We start from the raw sequence: 13123 nt of genomic DNA, 5'->3' as shown, positions 1-13123 counted from the left end.
AGTGCACCCCTTATTATTCAGGACAAGGCCTGAGGACGGAGACCGAGCTCTGAGGGTAGGTCAGCCTGCAGGCTCCGGAAGCCTTCCCCTTACAGCTCGGGTCCGGAAACACTTCCTGATGCCTGACATGCCAGCCCTGGGTGTGTATGTAGGGGAGAGGCTGGGCAGGATCTCAGCGATGAAGTGTTCTGGGGGAGCTCACTCTAGGTTTCTCGGAATGCTAGAATTAGGTGGCGATAAGTGACCTCCTGTGCAGACTTCCCTGCTCTATTCAGTACTTGTGGAACAGGAAAAAGCGACCCTAAGTTTTAATCCATTGAATTTAAGGTGCGTCATAGTCCAGACAGGACAGGCCCATGCAATGTGGAAAATGGTATTTCTAAGACTACAGTAACGTCAACAAGCTACACCCACATACCTAGGGTGCTTCTCTTCGTAAAGGTACTTCATATAAAGTCAGTTCTTCCGTTATGCTCAAACCAAATAAAACTCTAGCCTGCTGATTTATCTTGTGTGGACACCAGTCAGTCTGGCATTCTGATGGTGGTTTAGGAATTCCAGCTTCCCTGGGAGCTGCTGAAGAAATGAGCTCACCCCTTGGCACTGTTGCTGGCACAACCCTACTTACCTCATCCACCACGTGGCCACCAGAGAGATCTCTCCCCCTTGCACGTTGAACTTAACTTAAAATCCTTCATCGATTTACCTCACCTAATGCAGGCTGACTCCAAGAGTGACCCTAGACAACCAGGATCACCTTTGGGCAGAGACCACGCCCCGGAGTCAGACCCTTGGTCAGTACCCTACTCCTTGTGCTAGACCCATCCAAGTTAGGGGAAAAGAGTAAGAAAACATGGTCAAGTAAGAGATTTGTTTGTAAGCAACAAATGGTTAAGAACCAACTTTCTATGTTCCATGATAACTTCAAATTCAGGGTGATAATTTTGAGATACTGCAGGATTCACCTGTGCCATCTGCTACAAAGAAAAAAAAATAGTCTAAGACACTCCAGGATGATTTTTAGCATCAAAGATTGGAGCCAACATGAGTTATCTCATTAATCCAGAGGCACCCAGGAGTCAGGAGATGGAATTGACAGGTTCTGTGTGTGCCATCCGCAGGCTGGTGTCACCCTGGAAAGTCTGCTCTCAGAGGGGCTACCCGGTACATAGGGGCTGTGGGTAGGCAATGCCTTCGCTGTCTGCTCCTCCGCCTTACCTGGCGTGGGGGGAGGATAGGCCCAGGGTCACCAGCGATGGGTGGAATTCCCTCCAGGGAAGATGTCGAGGGAAGGAGAGTCAAAGCTGTCTTCCTTCCCTAGGAAGGAACCCACTAACCTACCCAGGACTAAACTGTACACTACACAGTGTTTTTCTTAGCACCACCATCCCCCCCCCCCCGTCTCTATGCCTTCCACTGTCTCTCCAAGGGGCCTGGGGGTTCAGCACCTCCACGCTGCCCAGGTGACACCTCCAATGCAGCAACTCTAAGCCCAGCTCCATCCTTTCCCCCTTCTCCAATCAGTGCCTTCCTCAGACTCATCCCTGCTTCTCTTCATGGCGGGAGGGGGGGCAGCCTCCTCTTACCCAGGCCACATCCAGTTACTGGATCACGTTAGTTTTTCCTGAATCATCTCTCGTCTGCCTCTTCCCTCTCTGTTCTATTGCTACAAACTTGATTTAGGCTCCTGATCCCCACCCTGTCTCAATCCTGCTACAAAGTCGTCTCCTGAAATGCCGCTGGAATTTTGTCACTCCCACATTCAGAGCTGAGCGCTCAGCTCCTGTCTCTCCCTCACACAGTGCCCTCCCCAAGCCAAACAGGTCCTGGCCCCCTGCTCCTCTGGCGGGAGGTGTTTTCCTGCCTCCACACCTCTCCCTGAAGGTGAAACCCTTCCTGGACAAAAGACCTACTTCTGAACTTCAGGACCTGCTCAGATGCCACTGCCTTGTCCTGGCCACCCCAGGTTCAAGTGCTGCTTTTTCTCCACTCCCTGAATAAGCACTTTATATCAGCCCCAATCATAAGGAATTTGCTTTGAAAGAAAAACTGCTAATACTTGTTGAGTATTTGCTATTGTTATCCCAGGCTGGGTACTGTGCTAATTGCTGTATTTTATTTAATCTTTCTGATAATCTAATGACTTAGGTGTTATTATCCTGTTTCACGGATGAATACACTGAGAAGTTAAAGGTCATGTGCAGTGTCACATTACTCAGATGTGACAGAACAGAATTCCTGCTTCCAAAATCTGTGCTCCAAACTCACTGTGGACCATTACCTCCCAGCATTTAGTTCTCAATCTAAATGTGTTGACTTGTCTCACCCCCCCTAGGCTATATTAGAAAAAGAGGAAGCAGTTTTTCACTTTTCCCTGCCATCATTATAAATTATTGGTTTTTCACCCCCACTATAGTGTAAATAACTAACAATAGCTACCATGATTAGATAACCTTCTTAAATTAATACCCCCACATTAAACGTAAAGTATGCTGACTAAGGTTTCGTACTTTTTTCCCCTGCTCTTGCCGTCCTCAGCTGATACCCTTGAGACTGCAAGCTAGCTTCCCATACGGAGGTCCCGCTGCAACCACACCCCCACCTCTGGAAGTTCCCAAAATGGCTTGCCTTGGCAAGTGGCTTCACTCTTTAATTAGCCATACCGTAACTGCCAATTAAACTGCTTCCCCTTACTTAATCTGAGGAAGTTTACACATGTTTCATCCCCTTCCTTGTCTTGGCCAGTGTTTCATCCCCTTCCCCGTCTTGGCCATAGCGCTTTCCTACTATTCTTTTCCCATTTTGTACTTTTGTTTGGAAGTGTTATCAGAATTCAATCTGCAGATTCTTGCCAAGTTGTCTGGACTCTTTTATCTCCATATGTGGTATCTCGATTCTTCCCTAAACTTTCCTTTTTTGGTGTGAATGCATTTATTGTGCCTGAACTATTCCAGGACCCAGAATCATTAAGAATTAAGATTTGTGTGGTTTGCAACTTACCATAACTTACAGGAGTCTTTATACTCAGCTGTCTTAGCCATATTAGCATATACTCGATGAGAGCTATAATGCAAATAATATTAGCCAGCATGATGCAGTAATTCTTTGTTTTTGATGTAAGGGTAATAGATGATCCTTTCTCTCCAGCAGACCTACCCTTCTCCTTGGGATTTGCTTGATTAATATATATTCAAATTAATTTGCATCCCCTGATCATATACTAATTGGTTGGTGAGTGGCCAAGAATCATTGCTTATAGCAAGAGAAAGCAAGTGGAAGATTAAAGAAAATCACAGTGAATGATTTTCCAGCTGATTAAAAAAAAGGAGCAGATATAACACCATTTTGGTTAGGTACCTTGGCAATGTGAACCCTTAGTGCATTTTCAAGGCAGTGGCTATATTCTTAGTTTCTGTTTGGCTAATCATGTTATGTTATTTTTTTTTTAATATATGTTTTAAGATTTTTTTTAATTTATTGATTTTAGAGAGAGACAGAATGTGAAGAAGGAGCGGGAAGCATCAACTCAGAGCAGTTGCTTCCCTTATATGCCTTGACTGGGCAAGCCCGGGGTTTCCAACTCACGACCTCAGCATTCCAGGTTGATGCTTTATCTTCCCTCCCACCGCAGGCCAGGCATGCTGCTCTTCTTAACTCACTTCTGCCCTTTCCCACTGCATGCAATCTAGACTGTCCCTCTTTCCAGTGAACAGGAAGGACATCTGACCCCAGAGTTCATGACTCAGTTCTGACTCTGTTCTGACTCCATCAGGACTCTGGCATCTTCAGTTGGCCCCGCTGGGGAAAGCATTAGAGAACAATGATGCACTAAGTTGTGGGACACTAACTCTGAATCCAGTAAGACTGCAGAGGAGAAATAAGTGGGAACTAAAGCTGTAAAAAAGTGTCGAAAGGAAATGAGACTTAGAGCTTCGAATAAAGAGTAAGGCATACAAATCAGATGAGGGGAGGGAGGACATTCCAAGTACATGGGTACATCAGTATAAGCAAAGGTTCTGGATGTGGTAATGAGCATGTAACGGTGGGTGAGCATTATTGCTGGGAGCAGAACATGAGTTTGGGTACGAGTAAGAAAGAAAGTGGATTTGTAGGTTAAAAATGGAAGAGATGATGTGGGAAATGAAGAAGGCAATGAAGCAAAAAAACATTATGTGGTTGAACACAATAACAAAATTGGACAAAAACTGAGTATTGAAGAGAATTTGACTTTTGACTATTTCTCAGGCTCAATGGAGTATATTGAACTTCAAAACATGACCTCTCCTAACATCTTCTGTGCAGCTCTTTCAGATAGAAAATAATTGGCTAACTAGGTAATGGCTGATACCTTTATAAGCTCTTTAATTTTTTTTCATCACCGGTTAGAGTGAACTTTGTTATGAACCACATATATTACATTTAGGTAGATGAAAAAGTGCATTGGACCAATGCGCAGGGGGTGAGAGCCCAAAGCCACACAATACAACCTTAGAACCTTGGAGCCTTGTGGATGTTGAAGATGCCATAAGGCTGTGCTCTGGGACACATTCGTGATAGGGACATTCACTTTCATGCCCAAAAAGAAAAGTATCAGACCTGCTCTGGTTTCCTCTTCTGTAAAAATAGGTAAGTGGCTCGTTCTTGGCTACAAGAAGCAGACAAGATTCCAGAGCCAAGTTTTCTGTCCCCAAGAGTGCTTTGTTTTTTTCTTGGGTTTTTTTTTTAACGGCAACATGGTAAGGACATCTTAGGTCATGGCTGGGGAGTGTTTTGTGCTCTGTAGGAAATTAGGAAATTGTTTGTGGACTTCTATTACATTGTCCCCTGCTTTTTATAGGATAGTAACAAGTTTTAACTCTGTTTTCTTGACTGCAACTTTATATGAAACCAGCTTGAATGAATTACTTATCAGATTCAAAATTAATTCCATTTCAGGGTCTTACCCTTGTGACATTTATGTATTTTGTGAAAACTTCTCTTCTTAGCTTCATTAGAACCAAGTTAAAGTAGTCCAGATTTAAATCTATCCATCCATATTCACCAATGTCACCCCAATAAATTTAATTAAAAATAAATAAATAAACCCATCCATCCATAATTCTTTTCTTTGTGATTTCTCAGAATATTACTATTTCTAGGTTAGAATTGAATATTTCTAAAACAGTCTGCTGGTCTGTGGGTCATTTATCTAGAACTTAATTACAAGTAGTAGAGGAAGAGGATGCAGACAGGTGAAGATTCCACAGGAGACATCTAACTCCTAGCGACTTTTACAGTGACACTGAGTCACTGAATGGAATTTTAGTTTTCTTCCAAATTCAAAACTTCCTTCTTCCTTGCTACAGTTTCATTTAGGATATGGCTGTCTTTCTCCATTTTATTTTTTATTTGTTTCTTTGTTTTTTCCTCCTCTTCCACCTCCTCCCTCCCTTCTTTCCTCTTCCTTCTTTCTTTTCAAAGAATGGTTTTTAAAACGACACCATCTAAGGCAGCGGTCTCAAACTCGCGGCCCGCCAAACAATTTTGTGCGGCCCGCAGACTAATCCACGAAGTTCAAAATATTTTGGATAAAATTAAGTAAGCCTAGGGGCCTACTTGTATTTTTCATTTCTCTAGCATCCTAGCTAGATATTAGCTTAGTTAATAGCAGTTGTGATGCGAACTACAGTTTCTGGTCGTTTTGTGACACTGAGTAAACTGCATGTACGATTGTGCTTGTTGTACTGATTTTTTTTTGTTTTCAACTGCAGTGAGAAAAGTGTTGCGTAACAGTTGCCTTTTGTAGACCTAGTGCGGCCCGCCTAACGGCTGTGATCTTGCTCTGCGGCCCACATGCTGAGTTGAGTTTGAGACCCCTGATCTAAGGTTACAAAGCAAGACTTATAAAATATAAGGGATCAAGAAATGAACTTGAAAAGTTGAGAAAATCAAGGGATTAAATGAGAACGGGGTCATGAAAGGTCAGAGGGAATGGAGTAGCACGGCTGGGTACAGTCATCTGAGACAGAAAGATACGGGTGGGTTTGAGGTGGGGGAGGTGGGGGTAGACATTCCACACCAGCCACCAGGTAGCACTGTGGACGGCTTGGTGCTGCCTGGAGTTGCCCAGGGGAAGGGGAGGAGAAAGGTAGTGGGCAGTCATTTAATCCTATGTACAGGATGTTTCCTAGACAGATGTGTGTGAACAGCCTAAAGTCCTTACCGGAACAAAGGCAAGAATAAATAAATAATTGAACTGCTGCTTGTTCCTGTACATTTACATATTCTGGGACTTGCTTTAAATGGACTCCAAACACCGAGCCTGAGCTAGATGGCAGTGTTATTGTTATCCTTGGCCTGACCTCCAGAACTGATTTTGAGATTTCTGCCTAAAATATGAGCTCAGAGTGAACTAAAAGTTCCTTTATTCTTAATTACAGAAGTAAGTTCTGGATCTGCTTTGGTGTTCTTGGAAGGAAGGCAGAGTGGGAAGCTTTAGGAGTTGTTTGGTAAAGAGTCATTTTGCTGAGCCCTCTCCTGAAGTAGAGCAGAACCTTCAGGAATTGAGATGCATGATAGACATGCAGTTCGCTGTGATTGTGTGCAGAGAAATTGCTTATCAATGGGACATGTGGGGCGATGGTTCTTTAGAGTGGGCAAGGGGAGTGAGGCGTTGTTGGATCTGCCATCCTGGTAGGCCAAAAGATTGTCGCCGTCCCTTCATTTCCATGCAAGCCTTGTCCACTTGCTGTCTCTGTGGGTCGTCAAGTCCCTTCCTTACTCTTTGTCACCATGAATCATCGCTCATCTTTCTGTAACACTACTGTTTCCTGCCGTTATCAAGAATTTCTTCATCTCCTCTTCATATTCTGAGGGAATGTCCGATTTCCAGACCAGTGAGTGGCAGAGACCCAGGCAGAGTTTAGTAAGTAGATGACCTTTGTAGGTATCAGTCCTGAGATAAGTCAGCAGGAAAAACCTGAAACCTACATATTCTTCCACCTCCATCTACATTAAGAGGTCAGTTGATCACTTAAATACTAGTTTAATTATTCACTGACCTGACTTTCTTTTGCAAGAGACTGCATATCAAAAGTTAGCACTTTCCGGTTTAGATATTGTTTATGAAACCTTTCATTATGCTATTGAATCTAGCATTTGTTCAAGGACATTTGAAATAGCCAAGGGTTTTTGTAAACGTTGTGCAGAAAACTGGTCCTAATAGCCCCTCCTCGTCCTCTCCACCCCATCAACTCAACAAGAGTCAGTGAGTAATTCAGATTCTTGTTGTTTGGAAATCTGGTAGAGTTCTAGGGATACCCTGGTAGCAGAATTGACAAAAATCATTTATGTTTTAGAGTGATCCAAATACTGAGGCAGCTCATTAACCTAAATCAGGGGTCTCAAACTCGCAGCCCACGGGCCGCATGCGGCCCGCCGAACAATTTTGTGCGGCCCGCTGACTAATCCACGAAGTTCAAAATATTTTGGATAAAATTAAGTAAGCCTAGGGGCCTACTTGTATTTTTCATTTCTCTAGCATCCTAGCTAGATATTAGCTTAGTTAACAGCAGTTGTGATGCGAACTACAGTTTCTGGTCGTTTTGTGACACTGAGTAAACTGCATGTACGATTGTGCTTGTTGTACTGATTTTTTTTTGTTTTCAACTGCAGTGAGAAAAGTGTTGCGTAACAGTTGCCTTTTGTAGACCTAGTGCAGCCCACCGAATGGCTGTGATCTTGCTCTGCGGCCCACATGCTGAGTTGAGTTTGAGACCCCTGACCTAAATGTAACTCTGTTTTCTTGACTGCAACTTTATGTGAAACCAGCTTGAATGAATTGCTCATCAGATTCAAAATTAATGCCTTTTAGGGTCTTCTCCTTGTGACATTTGTGTATTTTGTGAAAACTGCTTTTCTTAGCTTTATCAGAACCAAGTCAAAATAGTCCAGATTTAAATCGATCCATCTGTATTAACCAATGCCACCCACATGTAATGTAACCCACGTATCATATAATTTGTCCTAATCTTGAACCCTCCAGTGATGGCTCTCATTGAAAGTATTCCTGGGTTCAAATGTTTTAAAAGAGTTTCTTGTGCCTCTTTGAATGTTCTGCTTCCTGAAATAAGGAAAGGATTGAAGGGAGATGGATATAATGGATCTGTCCTCTATTCAGTGATTCAGTTTTTTGTTTTGTTTTTTTTTTCATTTTTTCGAAGCTGGAAACGGGGAGGCAGTCAGACAGACTCCCACATGCGCCCGACCGGGATCCACCCGGCATGCCCACCAGGCGGCTATGTTCTGCCCCTCTGGGGCGTCGCTCTGTTGCATCCAGAGCCATTCTAGCGCCTGAGGCAGAGGCCACAGAGCCATCCCCAGCGCCCGGGCCATCTTTGCTCCAATGGAGCCTCGGCTGCGGGAGGGGAAGAGAGAGACAGAGAGGAAGGAGAGGGGGAGGGGTGGAGAAGCAGATGGGCGCCTCTCCTGTGTGCCCTGTCCGGGAATCGAACCCAGGACTCCTGCACGCCAGGCCGACGCTCTACCGTTGAGCCAACTGGCCAGGGCCAGTGATTCAGTTTTAATACAATTAATTCTAAATCATACTAGATTATTGCTACAAGGATCAACACAGACCAGTGGAACAAAATAAAGAAGCCAGAGGTAGACTCACATATGTACAGTTAATGGATTTACCAAAAAAGGCATGTTACAATTCAAAAGAAAAAAAAAGATGGTCTTTCAATAAATGATACCAAGACGATGGGATGTCCTTTGGGGAAAGTGGGTAAGCTTTGACCTCTACTTCATGGTATATACAAAAATTAATTCCAGGTGCACCACAAACCTAAATGTACAAGGTGAAACCAAAAAGCTTATAGAACAAAACTGGAGTTCTTTACGGACTTGAACTAGGCAAAAATTTCTTTAACAGGACACAGAAAGCACTAATCATAAAAGAAACACTCAATAAACTGGACTCAGTTAAAACTAAGACTATCTTAGTTTTTAAATTGTGCCATGGGGAGAATCCATAGCATGTCTTGACAGAAAATCAGGCTGGATTCTTCCGATTCTGCCCTTGACAAAGATGACTGACCCTGCTCCCTGTTCTGCCAATAGGGAGATGGATGCAAGTTAAACTCAGTGGTCCGTTGCAAGGCAAAGGCACTCGGAACTCACAGTGAAACGCCTTAACATTCCTTGTGTGGTTTTGATAACGTGAAAGGCAGCTTTGTTCCTGAGCCCCTCCAGATATCTGAACACTGGGGTATTCTTCTCAGAACAATCCCTTGAGGTCCCTGAGCTTTGATGTCATCCTGCTAAGTCCGAGTGTGGGAAGGAGGACAAAACCGCAAGGGGGCCCTCAGAGAGGTGAGTGAAAGTAGTTCAAAGTCCAGCCAGATCCGTTTCTGCGGTGTCCAAGCCCTTTCTGTCCCGGGGCCCTAGAGGAGGCCTGAGATGGGGTGAGCCCAGCCCAGCCCAGCGCAGCCCTATGCAGGTCCTGTGTTGGTGCAGTCTGACTAGGAAGCACTGGAGTCAGAGCCAGAAACACACACAGACACAGCACCACCGTGCTCACCACAACCGCGTTGGCAACAGAAAAGCCAAGACCCCTGGCCAAGATAGAGGCTTCCTTTTTTTTTTTTTTAATTTTTATTAATCTTTAATTTATTGTGTTTACATGGATTCAAGTGTCCCACTGAATATTACTCCCTCACCCCCACCCCTGTGTCCCTTTTGTTTTTAATCTGAGTTATGCTTTTTTATATATATAAATAAATTTTTATTTTAATGGGGTGACATCAATAAATCAGGGTACATATATTCAAAGAAAACATTTCCAGGTTATCATGTCATTTAGTTCTGTTGCATACCTATCACCCAAAGAGAGATAGTCCTCCGTCACCCTCTATCCAGTTTTCTTTGTACCCCTCCCCCTCCCCCTCTCCCTCCTTCCCTCCCCCTCCACCCCGTAACCACCACACTCCTGTCCATGTCTCTTAGTCTCGCTTTTATGTCCCACCAATGTATGGAATCCTGCAGTTCTTGTTTTTTTTCTGATTCACTTATTTCACTCCACATAATGTTATCAAGATTCCACCATTCTGCTGTAAGTGATCCAATGTCATCATTTCTTCTAGCTGACTAGTATACCATGGTGTATATGTGCCCCATCTTCTTTATCCAGTCTTCTATTTTTTTTTACAGTGATTAAAAGCCTTTAAGCAAACTCTTAGCCAATACAGAAAGAATCCATAAAAGAGTAGTGTCCTTAATATGTTCACCAAGTCCAAGTTGGCCCCATCACCATGCCAAATCCCTGAAAAATGCAACCCAACCACAGTTCAGTCTGTTAGGAGCTGTCACAGGGAGCAGGAGTCCAGGAAAAGTCCACATCCAAGAAAAGTCCGCATGGCACTGGAATTGTTGTCACCATTCTATACTTTGCAGCTCATGTCCAAGTCCCAATGACCGCTGCTTCTAGCTGGTAATGATTCAGGTAGACTGGAAAAGCCATCTGCAGCATGCGTGGATATGGAGCTTCTGTTCTCCTCTGCCTGGAGAGATGAGACCAGGGTGCTTTTCCCTGGAGCTCTGCGACTGTGGCATGGTAAAGAGAACCTTGGGATACCCTAAGCTGAGTGGCAAAGGTAGATTCATAATAGAAGTTGGCAATAGGGGGAAAGAGAACTCTAAATTAGGAGTAGGTCTAGAGGCTTCTTTTTTTTTTTTTTTTTTTTTTTTTTTTTTGTATTTTTCTGAAGCTGGAAACGGGGAGAGACAGACAGACTCCCGCATGCGCCCGACCGGGATCCACCCGGCACGCCCACCAGGGGCTATGCTCTGCCCACCAGGGGGCGATGCTCTGCCCCTCCGGGGCGTCGCTCTGCCGCGACCAGAGCCACTCTAGCGCCTGGGGCAGAGGCCAAGGAGCCATCTCCAGCGCCTGGGCCATCTTTGCTCCAATGGAGCCTTGGCTGCGGGAGGGGAAGAGAGAGACAGAGAGGAAGGAGAGGGGGAGGGGTGGAGAAGCAAATGGGCGCTTCTCCTATGTGCCCTGGCCGGGAATCAAACCCAGGTCCCCCGCACGCCAGGCCGATGCTCTACCACTGAGCCAATTGGCCAGGGCCGAGGCTTCCTCTTTAGGTCTGTGGAGTAGAGGGAAGGAAGCATGAAATAGATTTAGAGCTTTCAAAATTTTGATTGTTTTGCACATTCTTGCAAAGGGGGAAAAAAATAAAAATGCCCCAGGGATTTAAAAAAAATCAGCTTCTAATACTTTAAGATGAGTGGGAAAAATCTTACATGCTGGGATCATTTCCTTTCTGTTTCAAGAAATTAATGGTGTGCTGGAAATAGCCTGTTGCAAAAGGGGAGACTTTGTGTCCCTTGAATGCTGACTGTGCCAGAAAACTTTCCAGGCCTAGAGGGGAGGTTGTCCCTTTCCCAGGACTCTGATGCAAGATGGCCCTACAGTGAGACATTTAGCGGGAAGGGCCAAGGCGGCAGAGAGCTGAGATCAGAGGGCACTCCTAGCTCACTCATTCAAGCTTAGCACCGGGCCTGAGGACAGGCAGGTTTGGTTCTAGCCTAATGTACCGTCACAGCGGGGGGCCCGGGCTCCCGGCTCCACTCCGCTCTTCTGTGGACTGCCCCTGGTCTCTGCGAAGGCCCCGGATGCCTGAAACCTAGCACTCAGAATTAGCAGAAGTGAAATTCTAATTTCCACCTGTTAGAAAGTAGGTGCGCCTGTTTGCTGAGGATCTCGGGGAGCTGGCACTGCAGCAGGAAAGAGCAGTGAGCAGCACAGATCTTGCAGTATCTGTCGGTTTCAAAGCTGTTGCGTCTCAGAGCTGGACTGGAAATCATCCGTGGGTTTGCTTGCACCTGCTCCGGGTAAAGTGTAAAGCATTCGAGTCCTGAGACTCCCCCACAATGTCTTAACTAAGTATTGGTTGTCCCTCATTTGATTAGGGCAGGGATCAGCATTTCTGCGTAGAGCCGAATAGTAAATATTTTAGGCCTGCTGTCTTGGCCACAACTGCTCCACTCTGGGCAGGCTGTGTTCCAATAAAATTTTATTTTATAGACACTGAAATATGAATTTCTTAAAATTTTCACATTATGAGATACTCATTTTAATTTTTTTCCAACCACTTAAAAAGACAAGGACCGCTTACAAGCCATGCAGAAACAAGTGGCAGGCCAGATGGGGCCCACAGGCCATAGTTCGCCAAGCCCAGGACCTCTGGTAACAAAAAGGGCGCTTACCACTGATGCTGGTGCTGAGGGCCCTCTTCCTGGAGGGGATATGATAGAGAAGGCCTGGGCTTGTGTTCCAGGATAGCAGGAATAGGGAGGTGTCCCCCTGGGCTCTCCATGGGGGGCCCCATACCGGTGACTCTGGTTCAGACAGTGCTTTGACAGGGGCTCCCACTTGCCAGCGCCCGCTGCCTGGGAGCTGGACACTGAGAGTCCTGGGGAGGGGCCCTTTCCCTGGGGGCCCTGGTCACACACAGTTGACCTGTCCCTGCTTCTTTTACCCTCTGCCTCCCGGACATGTGCTGGAAAGGAAGACCCTTCCACCGTCTTCCTGGACACCCAGACCACTTCTGTTCAGAGTGTCTCCGTCCAGTCTCCCAGGGACACAGCACTTCGTGCCACTCTCTGATGAGAGCTCCCACCCCTGCCGTATCACCACGGACGCGTCACCTCGGATCCTGAGCTTCTTCACACAGGGACTACCATCATTTATGGGCGCTTGGCACATTTTCAGATATTTCTTTGATTTTCTTTTCCTCGTTACCCAAGGCATGGTTGTATGTTGCTGCCCCCAAACAATAAAAATACTGGTAAACAAAAAAGAAACACATGAAACATTTTGGAACTAAATTTTCACTATATTAATTGGAAAGACACAGATAATGGAAAACAGCTGGTCGATTCAGACTCATTTAAGCATGATTTGAGAGAGAAGAAAATCTTATAAACAATGAATTTTTTTCCTGATCATTTTTGTTTTTGTCAAGATGTATGCATTCTCAAAGCATAGCTTAAAATCACGCTGGCGGCAGGAGGAAGCCAGTCCAGTCTTTGAAATTTGCTTCAGATAATTCACAAAGGGGACAGCCTCATTAAT

At 45.1% G+C, this 13123-nt stretch overlaps 1 protein-coding gene across 1 annotated transcript in view; it reads left to right on the top strand.

The window, feature by feature from the left end:
• Positions 1 to 13123, top strand: part of IGFBP7 (insulin like growth factor binding protein 7) — a 92939-nt gene that overhangs the window by 71339 nt on the left and 8477 nt on the right. The gene's annotated exons all lie outside the window — the stretch shown is intronic.

Source organism: Saccopteryx leptura, chromosome 5 (assembly GCF_036850995.1).
Source record: "Saccopteryx leptura isolate mSacLep1 chromosome 5, mSacLep1_pri_phased_curated, whole genome shotgun sequence".
Lineage (NCBI taxonomy): Eukaryota > Metazoa > Chordata > Mammalia > Chiroptera > Emballonuridae > Saccopteryx > Saccopteryx leptura.
This window is presented reverse-complemented; position numbering and strand designations above follow the sequence as displayed.